The sequence below is a fragment of the Xenia sp. Carnegie-2017 genome, unplaced genomic scaffold (genome assembly GCF_021976095.1).
Source record: "Xenia sp. Carnegie-2017 unplaced genomic scaffold, XeniaSp_v1 HiC_scaffold_16, whole genome shotgun sequence".
NCBI lineage: Eukaryota > Metazoa > Cnidaria > Anthozoa > Malacalcyonacea > Xeniidae > Xenia > Xenia sp. Carnegie-2017.
The window spans coordinates 4,680,249-4,694,658 of record NW_025813469.1 but is presented as its reverse complement, the minus strand read 5'-3'; the positions used below and the strand labels follow the sequence as shown (position 1 = coordinate 4,694,658).

At 33.0% G+C, this 14,410-nt stretch overlaps 1 long non-coding RNA gene across 1 annotated transcript; it reads right to left on the bottom strand.

The window, feature by feature from the left end:
• Window positions 1–2,087: 2,087 nt before the first annotated feature.
• LOC124436683 lies at window positions 2,088–13,274 on the bottom strand. The gene is made up of 2 exons (XR_006945428.1): window positions 12,818–13,274; window positions 2,088–2,180 (listed from the first exon to the last, which is right to left on the bottom strand). It is a non-coding gene; the product is annotated as an uncharacterized LOC124436683 (long non-coding RNA).
• Window positions 13,275–14,410: the final 1,136 nt, after the last annotated feature.

The following is a 14,410-nucleotide window of genomic DNA, read 5'->3' as shown; positions in this document are numbered from 1 at the left end:
CGTAGAGCGATCGAAATATTTTCTGTTAAGAAACTTATAAACGAGTTCACAACTTGAAAGTTTTTCATCTAAATGAGAATTTTCTACTTGTTAGTTCATAAGGAAAAGTAGTAAATTATCCTATTTAGGCACTGCATATTACATTTTAGTAGAATCATGCTAATATTCTATTGCAAATGCTTAAATTTGATTGATATTCCACTTGCTGCCTATTTTTTCATTAGATTCCGAGTAGCCAAAAACATGGCTGTTAAACCTGCCGTTTTGCGTTGTATTTAGGTTTCTAAACTCTATTTTTTTCATCAGGAAACTGCTATAGAGAAGACTGAAGTGCCACTTAATACACGTTAAAATATCTTGAGATGAAATGAACAAAAGTCAATTAAAATATCTGATATACACTGGGCAACAGTGGTTCTCTTTCTAATATAAACAATGTCAACAATAATAAATGCATAAAACAAAAATAATGATAGACAACTATAACAACCCTTAATTTCTTTATAAATACTAGTTTGATTCTACTAAAACAATTAGAGTATTTGCTAAGCACAAATTTTTTAGTTTATAATATTATAATAAATATATTTTACTGCGGCGCATTTGCTTTTTGTTATACATGGGCTACATTATTTGCAGTGACTTTTAACAATAATATGTTGTCCATTATTTAATGATACAATTTGCATTAAGTCATATAAAATCAACTCATACAAACTGCATCAAATCCTATTTACAATTGTTTATACCATGTGGTGCGACTTTCATTCAGGAAACAACCAATGCATTCGAGCACAACCACTGTATAGACATAAATGTCCAACATTTAAATGTGTCTATTGAAACGAAAGAGCTCATGATCTAAGTGTTGATAAAGACAAAATATTTGAATTAGAACATTCATCGATTTATGTTATTACATTAGCGCAGCATATATTGCCATCAGGACACAAGTTAAAAATTGTTGCCCGCTCATTTTAATAAAATAACAAATAAGACAGCTATACGACAAAAATTAACTTTTGATTAAAGAAAGATTTAGAAACTCTCGAACTTAGTTGAAAAAACCCCTTCATTTAGACTGACTCGAGGATAGCAAATCTCAATATTTTCTTAGAGAGAAAACATTAAGGGTATAATATTTACTTGATGAAAAAATTAGATGTGATCGAGGATTTACAATTCAAAGTTGCGTCATATTGTTTTGCTTTTTCACGCTCTACGCTTACCTTTACACTTAAGAAAACCTAGCACTTAGCCTTTTAGCTACCTTTACGGTATTAAAACTTTGTGCATGTGACTTTCCAAGAAATAAATGGTATGAAAAGGGACTTTCTAACACGCAGAAAACTAATAAGTATACTGAACTTTGGAGAAAACTGATCTTTCCTTTCCTGTGATCACGTCTCCTTATATTTCCAAAAAGCAATGGCGTAACACAACTGCTGGCGGCCCTCCATCTAATAGTTATTGGTGGTCTCTGTGTTCCATTTCTACTAGAGAATATGTCGAATAATCGTAATCACATGAATTGACTTCACGTAGATGCATAGGGGTATCTGGCGTCTGAAGCGCTCCCCCTTCCAAGAAAAAAGGTTTGAGCGCTAAAGGCAGTTGGGTATTATTCACTGGAAAGTTGCGTGGATAAAGTTGAAAAGATTGCAAATGTACCAACTGACCCCTAAAAAATGATGGTACATACGCCAATGGGTGTATATTTTTAATTAGAATCCGGGCAAAAATGTAATGTTCAATTTTCCTACTTTTTTTTCTGCCAATATTTGTGTTTATTTAATGTGTGTAAAACAATTAGATGTATTCAATATTTACAACTATCAAGAATTAAATGATAATTTTTGCCACGCTGTTTTTCACACTGCGAGTAGTGAATTTATTCCTCGCTTCATTCTCAAACTTTTTTCCTATGGTTTTCCTCCTTTACCTCTACCTCGCCTTCAATTTTTTTCTTTTGTTGGCTTGCAGCATTTTTAAAATCTTTTTTCTTAGTGTAAAATTACCTTAGATTAAAAAGTTTTAATCCCACAGCTCTCATTACACATTTTGTTCTTAATTCCTCGTTTTTTTATGCTGTACAGTGCTCCAGCAGTCTTTCAAAGCATGCAAGCATTTCTGTTTTCGTGATTGATCATGTTTTTCTTGCTTTGATCATGTTTTTCTTGCTAAAATAAGAGTATGACAGTAATAAGCTACGTTATATTTGCACCCAAAACAACGCTTTACACAAATATATTTTTGGGTGCTTAGTGCATCGCTCAGTAACAACAAGAACCCAATAAGTATTAGGTGTAGCTATGTGGCAAAGAAATATCCAAAACGAAGTCAATAATTTCGCGTAAATGTTTAAACCTGTTGGAACCTTTGCATTTAAGAATTTTCTAAAGTTCTCGGCAAAATATAAGCCCATGCTGGGCATATTTTAATAGAATTTTTTTTTTTTTGACCTCTACGGAGTTGTGGTAAAACATGTTCTTCATTAAATATGCAACAAAGTATATATCGTCAATTAAACAGATGGTTTAGTCTGTTTGATGTTTATGCATTTCCGTCATACTTTGACATGTTCTGTTGTGCATATTTTAAGGAGAAGTGATTATAAACAATCAAACAAACATATTGGAAAAGGTTTTATACTTTTTCGCACGAATTTAACAATGTTGGAACATGGGTTATAGCAAAGCAAATATTTAAGGTCAAATAATACCATTAATAGAGCATTATTTGTGCAGTATTATGGCATTGCAAACAAAATATTAAATAATATTTCACAAAGTTAACCCTTGTAAAGTCAATGACATCACGACTTTGAAAATTTATAGCATTAGTATTTGTTGTAGCTATGAACAAAGAAAATAATTTTATCCAAATATTCCATTCGATAAATGTCATATGCTCTCAACAAGCAAAGCACATGTTTGTCTATGTGTTCCGTGCATCTAAAAGAACATATGTTTTGGCAGAAATAGTTGAAGATCAATATTATTGAAAATGCTGCAAATATCTAAATCCGTCTTATATAATGAGTTAAACAAGAAAAGCTGGTTTTGAAAAAAATATATAATACACTGTAAGCGTCACAAAGATTAATCTTCTAGGATTTTATAATATAGCTACAAAGTGTGTGTAGAAAAAACTCGTATATTTGTATAGCTATGAATTTTGTTTAAGACATCACAAAAGCTGTACGGAAAACTAGAAAAATTGCATGCAAAATTTTGACTTAATTGTTGATTCTCTCAATTGTTGAAACAATGAAAGGACTCCACCATTTATTGTAAGTGCATTTAATAACAGACTATTTTCTTCCCCATCAAAGTATTAAGTGTTTTGGTAGCTAATGTCTTATGTTATTAAACATTTTCAGACACTGGTGCCGTTAATGTATGCTACAGCTCTCACAGATGAGAAGTATGCTGGGCAAGCTTCTCGTCAAATGGACAAAGACGAAAGACCACCTCTACCGTACCATGGAGGGACTGTTGTGTGAATAAAAACATGGTTTTTGAATTTATAAATAAAGATATGTCCCTCCGTCGGCGAAACAAGTCATAAAAATGTCCTGGTTTGTTTCAAGTGTTTGTTTAATTTACGAGTTACAGACCCTGAAAAACAGCAGAAAGTTAATATTTTCATTAGGTATAACATTTTTCACTACATGCTATACCATGAAAGGTGCCAAATTAAAAATAAGACTCAGGGAGTAACTCCAAGGTTTCTTATTTAACCATATCATTTATTGGTGTTCGTATTCAATAAAACGTTGCTTCTGCCGTTCGAAGATGTATATTTAAAGCTCAATGTAAAGTGAAAGTTTGCTTATTTTAGTGGGTGGTCGGCCATCTTGAAATGAACAACCAAATTATTTAGATTTCTTGTGTGACGTCGCAACAAACAGACTTTGTCGCAAATGAATATTGTTTTTATAGCAACTTGACAAGTATTCTTATATAATACCCAAAACTTAGTAGTTTTCACTGCTGTTGCAGCACTCATAATGGAAAATATAAACAAAGATCTTTGGCGTGGCTTATATGTTCGAGCCTATGCAGATGAAATTGTAGAGAGTAAGAATTCTGACTCAGAAAGTTCTTTGTCAAGCAAAGTTTATTGTCATAAAGACAACTAAGGAGTTTGAAGCCATGCATAATTGCCATAAATCATCACTAGTTTGGTGTTAATGTAGCAACTACAACTTGATGGAAAAAACGATGGAATGCTTTTGCTGTAATAAATAAGCTGTTGAATATGACACCAAACTTATATCGGCACAGGATTCAGGGTCGTCTTTCTTAACTGAACTTTCTCCTTTTTATCAAAACATATCGGCAATCGATATCAGCAAAACTTATCATTGAAATAGATGCTTGGCAATATATCAAAGAAAACATTTGTTTATGCACACAAAATATACCGTCGAGTTGCATATCGAAGATGTTTGACATGGATTTTTCATATACTTTGCAAGAAATGCCGAAGGCCATTCCATTGCATATGAGGGAAGCTCTCGAGTCGTCTAACGGACTTTTCACCCATTTCAAGTTTGCAAAATAAATTGAAACTAGATTTACTTAAGATACTTGAGATTTCATGGTTTAACGACTACAACTTTTCATACACTGACGATTCTTATTGCTTCAAAAATATTGGCTTGTAGCACATTTCCCAAAGCCAAGACGTACTACGTGATTAAGTTCGTCATCGGGCAGATATAATAACATTATTATACTTATAAACTTTTTTCTATTTATAGTATTCGCTCTCACGAATATGTTCATACACAAATTTTCTACCATAGTGTAAAAATAGAGCGTGAGCAAGCTCTGATACAACACGTATATTGCACATACATAACCTGTTCTTCTTTACATTTATTTCAAAATGTAAAATATGTGTCAAAGTTGCTTTCTCAACAAATAATTCACCTTGACTTTACAAAAATACTCTTATAAAATAAAGTGTATCTAAGTATGCTTCCCACTTGTGACGTCATGGATCAATCTATGACGACAAGTATATATACAAGCATCACATAATTGTTTTTATCTTTGGCAAGAACACCTGATAGTTTAACCATTGGCAAGAACAGAACTTTATTGAGGGCTCACTGAGTAAATTGTTAGGTAAAGTCTTTTAATGAAATATAACAATTGTATATGTAAAGTGCTAAGCTTTCACATTTTGTATTTCTCATTTCTATGAGTAAAAAGCGTAGCTTTGCTTACAATTTTGACTTTTGAACACTACAATATGGGGGGTTTATACTATTAGAACGGACACTAATTCATGAATATGACTTTCAGTAACCCATGGAGATCATAAACATTGAATTGATGTAAAATCCTATATTCGCAAAGGAGAAAAAGTTAATGCTCTGAACAATTATCTGAAGCTAGCGTTCAATTAAGTTTTTTTATCAGTGTGCTTTTCTTTTAAGAAGCAAGGATCTAAAGTTAATTCTCCTCACATAATGAAGAAAAATGATCTAAATTACACGCGCAAAGAACACAACGTTCCAACAGGGGTGAAACAAGAGCGCCATTACTAAATAATCATTAATTAAAGTGAGAAATATACAAAAACTTGCGTAAATATTTGTCAACAAGTGAAATGCTAATTAGGAATAAGCACAGCTGGTTTTGATACTGCCTTATTTGCAATTTTTGGAATTCTTTGTGGCACGCGTTTTCATACCACTAATAAAATATGTTAAACATCGCATGAATATGAGGATCCACTTCCAAATGATCAAAAAATCTGCTTTTATACACAGCATCTCTCTTTCAAGACGTTAAAAGAAGAATAAATCTTTGTTAGCTGAAGTCACACTATGGTACATACACAGTTTTCCCAAAATTTTTGTTCTTCGTATGTGTGCGGATTCCTTATTTTGATCAATTTCAACAAAGTCCATCCTGTAGTTGGTGCTGGTAATTTTAGCGAAAAATGCAATTCGACCCAACTAAATCAAATAAATTGGCCTAAGAATTTTTCTGATTTTTTCCAAACCACCAAGGCAAGTATCTATAAATTCAAAACTTTTATATGATTTAATCCTTGCTTTCATTTGTGTTGTTGATCGCAAAAAACGTATTGTTGTCATTTTATTCTAAGATCAAATACATATTTTATGAAAAACCGTACCTTTCTTACGTTTTTAAATATCATTTTGCTTTGAAAAGTAATTTAATCAACAATTAAAAGAACTATTTCTTTTCATCATCTACAGTTGAGCAAGGCAAACTCGATATTGAATACGTAAATAGGCTCAGAGTTTTGTCCATGCAGAATGGTCATAACATGCTCTAAATTTTTTAGAATAGAAACATAAGTCGTGGCCAGAGATTTGCCAGGCGGAAAGCGAATTTTCAATATGAACATAATAGCCCAACATAATACTTTTAAAAAAGCCATCACAATAATCAAATAGAGAAGGATTTATTAATTACGTTTCGTCTTTAACTTAAGACATCTTTAGATTAATTGAATTAATATATATACACGAGGTTTTAAATACAAGCATATAATATGGGGTGTTAAATTACATGTGAGAGGAGTAGGAAGTTTAGATGACGGAATCAGTGAGAATGGCGGTATATTAAAGAAGGTGAAGGGGGATTGAGTTGCCTTGGGTGTTAAGAGAGGGTTTAAGTTTGGATATAAGAAGGCTTTCATGAATCATAAGGTCATAATTGTCGGAGGAGGAAGAGAGAATTGAGAAATCATTAAAATCGGCAAGGTGAGATGTATTTCTTATATGAGAAAGAACTGCAGATGGTGGTGGACATAAGGAAGGCTTCCCTGTTAAGGGAGAGATTCCCAAGTGTTCTGATATTCTGGTGTGTAAATGACGCGTGGTTTGACCCACATACGATGCAGAGCAGCATCGACACTGAAATGAGTGTTGTATACTTAACAGGGAAGCCTTCCTTATGTCCACCACCATCTGCAGTTCTTTCTCATATAAGAAATACATCTCACCTTGCCGATTTTAATGATTTCTCAATTCTCTCTTTCTCCTCCGACAATTATGACCTTATGATTCATGAAAGCCTTCTTATATCCAAACTTAAACCCTCTCTTAACATGCAAGGCAACTCAATCCCCCTTCACCTTCTTTAATATACCACCATTCTCACTTATTCCGTCATCTAAACTTCCTACTCCTCTCACATGTAATTTAACACTCCATATTATATGCTTGTATTTAAAACCTCGTGTATATATATTAATTCAATTAATCTGAAGATGTCTTAAGTTAAAGACGAAACGTAATTAATAAATCCTTCTCTATTTGATTATTGTGATGGCTTTTTTAAAAGTATTATGTTGGGCTATTATGTTCATATTGAAGAAACATAAGTCTTTTTGATTTAGAAGTCTTTACGTACATTATAATATTTCTGGATTTTTATAAATTGCAGAAAATTTATTCACCTTTACCTGAATATGAAATATCAGTCACAACGGTGGTAGGATGAGTCACCATCAAAATAAAGCCAGTTTAAAAATGAACTGCTTAAGCTGTTCTCTGTTTTATTGTGTTAAAAGCTAGTTAAAAACTGCATTTTTCATACATAGCAATGTACGATGCAAAATTCTTCAAACTTATCGATAAGTGATTGACTTATGGAATTTATGGACTTTAAGTTTTTAAATTGGCCTCTAAACCACTGGAAAAAGTAAAAACTCACATTATTTGACAAATCTTTTTTAATTATATTCAGCAATAATTTGTAGAACTGCTTATATCTATTCAAGGTAAAACGTGAGCTTGGACTCCATGCTGCATTAATAACAACGATGGTAGTGTCAGTGATTGGTATTTTCACTAATGGTGCTCTTATTTTTGTCATTCTGGTTGATCCTCTTCACATACTGAAACGAGGACGGTGGATAACTATTTTGAACTTAGCCATAGCAGATTTTACCGCATCTTTATCAGAATTCATAATGCTTGTACTGTCCGAATTTTTTCAGATGCAAGTGTCACATGAGCTTTTTCGGTCTGTTAAGTTTTTTTCGACTTTGGGTGCTACGGGCTCATTTTTTCAGTTGGCATCTCTCACGATTCAAATTTACGTGATCACCAAATATCCAATACGCGGCCGGCTTATGTTATCACGGAAAAAAACTTACGTAATATGTGCTACAGTTTGGTTGGTTGCTTGTGGCTTTGCAATATGGGAGATGGTATTTATTGTATTTAACCTGGATTTTTCCCAAAAAATGATTTTATACATCACGCTTTGTTCGGTTTTGGTAATCCTTATTGTTCTTCAGTTCATGTTAAAATCTGTTATAGCAAAGGAAGTAATGCACAGTCAACAAAACACGCGTATGAATGGTCACCAACATAACAAAAACAACCATCTTCAAATTGCAAAAATAATGTTCCTCCTAAATATGTTTTTGTTTGTTACAGCGTTCCCTTATGTTGTAGCCCATACTTTGGAGGTCATTTTTAAGCTAAGGAAAGCAGGAAGCAAATCTTTCGCGCTTTTTCGATACTATTATCTACCATTAGCCATGCTAAATTTCGCAGTTAATCCAATTGTGTATGCATTGAGGCTGGTCAATTATCAAAACAGTTTGAAAGCTTTGTTTCAAAAGAAGAAATTTGTTTCGACTCCCGTATAACAAGGACATCATCGTAGTGCTGATGTCATCGCTTGCTCACTGGTTAAAAATGTACACTAAAATTTAATTGCTTTTACTTGTACTAGAAAAATTATGAGGTAAGAAGCGTTTTGGTAAGGCAAAGGTGATACTTAGGCTTAACAGCATTTGCTGGAATTCGGGCTTGTGCATTTGCAATGTTGGGATGTAAAGTATTTCTATTTTTTCAAGTTAAGTAGATTACTCTCTGCATTTAATTACGTTTCACCTGCGAATGGCATTGGTTTGTACTTAAAATTGGCATTATTTTGTGAAACATTGTCTTGTGTAATACATACAACTATATAGCTCTCTCGAATTTTATTGCAACGTTATTAGTTATATTAAATGCCCTTTAAAAAAATATCTTGTACAAATTTGGTTTTTGTTTTATAGTTGGTATACACGCAATTGCTAGAAAATTATTAAATATTTCCTTTATAATTTTTTTGATGATCTTTATTTAATTCGTAAAAAAATTATATATGTATTATCAGGAGTTGAAGGGTAGTTGTTATCTTACACTATGTTTTCCAATGCGAGTTATGAACTTTTCCCCTCTCTGTAATCTTCAACCTTTTACCTTGTGCTTCCATTCTTTTATCTCTTTCTCACCTTCACCCTTTTTCTTTATCGGCTTTGAGGCATTTTTAACATTTTTTCAGCAGAAAATGACCGGATTGATTTATAAAAGTTTCTTTCCCACAGCTCACACCACACAATGTTTTTCTTCTGAATTCTTCGTTTTCACTAGTACACCCATGCAACAGTGCTACTGCAGTCTTTCAAAGCATGCAAGAATTTTTGTTTAGGTGATTGATCATTTCTTTCTCGCCTTCTTCAATAATAAGCCAAAGCATTCTCAATTGTTGCTCTCAATAGCTTCATCGCCTTTCCTGCTTGCAACCTCCTAATTTGAGCTGATATCAATTCGTGGAGTTTAGCTTCCTCCAGTTAATTTCTATGCATTTCTGTATTTGATGGTTAATAAATAGCGCACTTATGTTTTTCCATTCTTCCATGATTATTTTGATTGTAAAGTGATGACTAATTTGTGCAGTCATATAATGAAAATTAGGTGGTCTGCACATTAATATTTAAAGGTAAAGAGGAACAACTTTATGAGTTTCGTCCTGTCTCGCTAAATTGTGTACGAAAATGAGCAGTGACAAAAAAGTCTTGAACTTTGGTATGCAATCCTGTGTGATTAGTTATATTGCATGCTGCTCGTCGTGTTTTTGTTTAGCATACCAAAGCTTTCTTTCCTCTTACTTTTGACATAAAGTTTATAGTGCACTGTGCAAGTTTAATTTTATATCATTAATCAACTAAATTAATTTTTAATTTTTATATTTATCGTTTTAATTTTACGGCCCGTAAAGCTCATGCTGAGTGAATCTGTATGCTAATAGTTAGTGGATTCTGTATACATATGACATATTCATCAAAGAACTCTGGTTGCATTAAAACAGAAATCCATTCAATAGCATCCCCAATATTAAAGTAGTGGTCCATTTTAATTTCTTTAGATCATGTTTTCTGGTGAATATGCAATCCATATTCACAAAACTAGACAATGAACAAATGTATAACTAGGGTAAAGGTTTTTGACCACTCCAAGAGTATCACACTTTAACGGGGATTCCTCTAATCTCTAAAGTTTAAAAGTTGATTTAAAGTTTTCATTTATTTTTTATCCCTATGAATTTGCCCCTGTATGTGCAAAGGCTATATATAAATTGACATAGCTAGGTCACACATTTGAAATCATATTGTAACTGACGTCGTAGCAAAGAGATTAACAGCTTCTGGTTTTTTTTTGTGCTAAAAAACAAAATTGGTAAAAGAGTGCTTTGAAAAAATAGTTGAGAAAATTAAGATGTGCATGGGATATTGAGACACAAGCAAAGTGATCCCCCAAAATTATAATATTGTTCATGTTGTGCTAGCAACTACAAAATTAAAAAATAGATTGTTGAGTAATGTTGAGTTGCCAAAAATGTGTCGGTTGTAATGAAACTAAAGATGGTTAGTTTTGCAGTTTATAATTTCGTAAGACACATTGACTAACTAAAGATTATCTAGACATGATATAGACCACAGTTTGCCTGTGCAGAAAAGTTGTTTCCTTTATATTTTTACTGATGATGTTTTCTAAACGCTCATTTTACATCTTCGTCTTTGTGATTGAAAGCGCAAAGTTAACACACCTCAAACAGCACTCAATAAAAGCCCTCTTCCAGCTCAGTATGTTCTTTGAAAAATTTTATTGAATTTTCACGCTCAGCGTTTTTATTTGACAGTAACACTTTTGTTAGACATATTTAAGGACAAAAAAGGAACTCAAATAGAGCAAGAAAGAACAATTTCAATTTGTCTCCAGTTGCGTGCAAATATTGCATGCATGTCTGTTTACAAAGCCCTCAATATCCAAACTTTAACGATGTTTACGTTAGTAATGATGGCATAATTAGCAATTTGTGAGAGGGTGAATGACTGGCAAATGTTTTATACAGCAACATGTTCTTTTTTAAGTAGCATCTCTCATTCGTGACGTGAAAGAAAAAGTTTGTTATCTGAGATCTCCTTATGGGACCTATCTCACATCATTTACAAAATGCTTATCTATTTTGCGTCAATGGATGCCTTATTTTGATGTGTTTGAATAGTCTATTTTACATCGAGACTCTTGAAAAATAAAACTCCCTAAATCTCTACGGAGCAAAAATGTACATTTTACGTACGTTGCTTAGTAAATAGTGTACAACTCAATTAAGCATGGAGTGAGTTGTTTTAATAAAGGTATACCAAAAAATGCCCCGTCGTTGTAAAATACACAATTTTTGTTGAATAGGCATTGATGGGATTTGTTGAATAGGCATTGAAAGGAGGCAATACTTCATGCTTAAAAATTACAACTGTTTGTTAAGCGCCACAAATCATTCCTGTTGAAATTTTTAAATTAAGCCAAACTGGTTGTTTTAATTTTAAATGATCAGCGTAGTTGTTATAACAGCATATTGTGAAATTTCTCGAGTAGATTTATCTGGTGATAAGTATAGAATCATTCCCACTTTCAAAATATCTAACGCCTCACTGAATCCCGATTAGCCTTTAGGGGCTTTCATAAGAACAGACGCATTCAACATCACATTCAACATTGTCTTCAACATTGTTGAATCATGTTGAAACTTACTTAAATTTGTTGGCCAAACGGACAAAACATGCCATTCAACATCATTCAACATCGTTCAATATGTTTCAACATATTTCAACACATGTGGCCAAACGCACTCAACGTGTTGAGCTCAACAATCTTGATTGATATTGAATGCAATTTTGTATGCGTTTGCCCCGGCCTTAAGAATTGAAAATTGTAACTAAACCGAGTTTTTCCTTGCTTCTATCAAGGCAGTTAAATATTTTGGCGAATAAATTACTTGCACAGTTTATGAACAATTCAATTCAATTGCCATTGGTAGAGGAAAAATCAAGAATGATTTGTACAGAGGAGCATTTTTGGGCAAAGCAAGAAGTGTTCTTTTTATTTTTTTAATTAAATGCAGTCAAATTTCAATTAGTCACGCACTGTAGCCGACTGGGAAACGCTTACACAATAATTTGTGGAAATGCGTTTGGAAATTTGTCAAGGTCATCATGCTCAAAAAATAAACACCAGCGGGCTTGGGAAGTCGTGGGCGTCAGGGTATCCGTACACACACAATTATAGAGAATGGGTGGGCCTTATCTGAAGTTCCACCTATAAGTTTAACGTCGTGCTTTATTGTTTATGACATAATGCATGATGGTTTTTACAGGTGTATCAAATTCTCAAATTGTTGAACAAGAACTTAAAATTTCAAACGATTTAAATATTAAAGAAATATTTGAGGAAATTGTAAGTAATAAGTACAACAAAAAGGATTTTGGAGGATATTTTGTTTGCTAGAAAATAAAGAAAAACTGATTAAAAATAACAAATACAAAAACAGTTTTGTTACTTTTCTGATTTTCTTGCGTTATCACATTGCGAACATAAAAACCTTTGAAATGATGAAAAACCCCTGATATACACATACGTTCATGGTGTAGGTGACAAAATAATTGTATTTTTGAATAAATTAACTGTTAAGTATACACTAACCAATCAAATTTGTTTGCCATATTATACCATAAGATTAAATTTTCTACCACGTCATCTGCCTTGGTCGTGTAAAGTTGTATGAATAGAGCATATGCGTGCATATGTTGGCCATTTGTGTACGTCTTGTTGCGAGAAACGCCTCGGTCAGTAAACAACGGTGAGCAAAAATTTCAATTCAATTCTACTCATCAAAGCGCATTTTTCTGCCTGATGATTAGAGAGAGATTTAGGTGGAAAGGTAATCTGTACCAATTCACATGCCTTGTTTATGGATTATCTTCCGCTCTACATTTATTTGCCTGTGCAGAAAAATTGATTTCCTTTATATTTTTACTGATGATGTTTTCTAAACGCTCATTTTACGTCTTCGTCTTTGTGATTGAAAGCGCAAAGTTAACACACCTCAAACAGCACTCAATAAAAGCCCTCTTCCAGCTCAGCATGTTCTTTGAAAAATTTTATTGAATTTTCACGCTCAGCGTTTTTATTTGACAGTAACTTTTGTTAGACATATTTAAGGACAAAAAAGGAACTCAAATAAAGCAAGAAAGAACAATTTCAATTTGTCTCCAGTTGCGTGCAAATATTGCATGCATGTCTGTTTACAAAGCCCTCAATATCCAAACTTTAACGATGTTTACGTTAGTAATGACGGCATAATTAGCAATTTGTGAGAGGGTGAATGACTGGCAAATGTTTTATACAGCAACATGTTCTTTTTTAAGTAGCATCTCTCATTCGTGACGTGAAAGAAAAGTTTGTTATCTGAGATCTCCTTATGGGACCTATCTCACATCATTTACAAAATGCTTATCTATTTTGCGTCAATGGATGCCTTATTTTGATGTGTTTGAATAGTCTATTTTACATCGAGACTCTTGAAAAATAAAACTCCCTAAATCTCTACGGAGAAAAAATGTACATTTTACGTACGTTGCTTAGTAAATAGTGTACAACTCAATTAAGCATGGAGTGAGTTGTTTTAATAAAGGTATACCAAAAAATGCCCCGTCGTTGTAAAATACACAATTTTTGTTGAATAGGCATTGATGGGATTTGTTGAATAGGCATTGAAAGGAGGCAATACTTCATGCTTAAAAATTACAACTGTTTGTTAAGCGCCACAAATCATTCCTGTTGAAATTTTTAAATTAAGCCAAACTGGTTGTTTTAATTTTAAATGATCAGCGTAGTTGTTATAACAGCATATTGTGAAATTTCTCGAGTAGATTTATCCGGTGATAAGTATAGAATCATTCCCACTTTCAAAATATCTAACGCCTCACTGAATCCCGATTAGCCTTTAGGGGCTTTCATAAGAACAGACGCATTCAACATCACATTCAACATTGTCTTCAACATTGTTGAATCATGTTGAAACTTACTTAAATTTGTTGGCCAAACGGACAAAACATGCCATTCAACATCATTCAACATCGTTCAATATGTTTCAACATATTTCAACACATGTGGCCAAACGCACTCAACGTGTTGAGCTCAACAATCTTGATTGATATTGAATGCAATTTTGTATGCGTTTGCCCCGGCCTTAAGAATTGAAAATTGTAACTAAACCGAGTTTTTCCTTGCTTC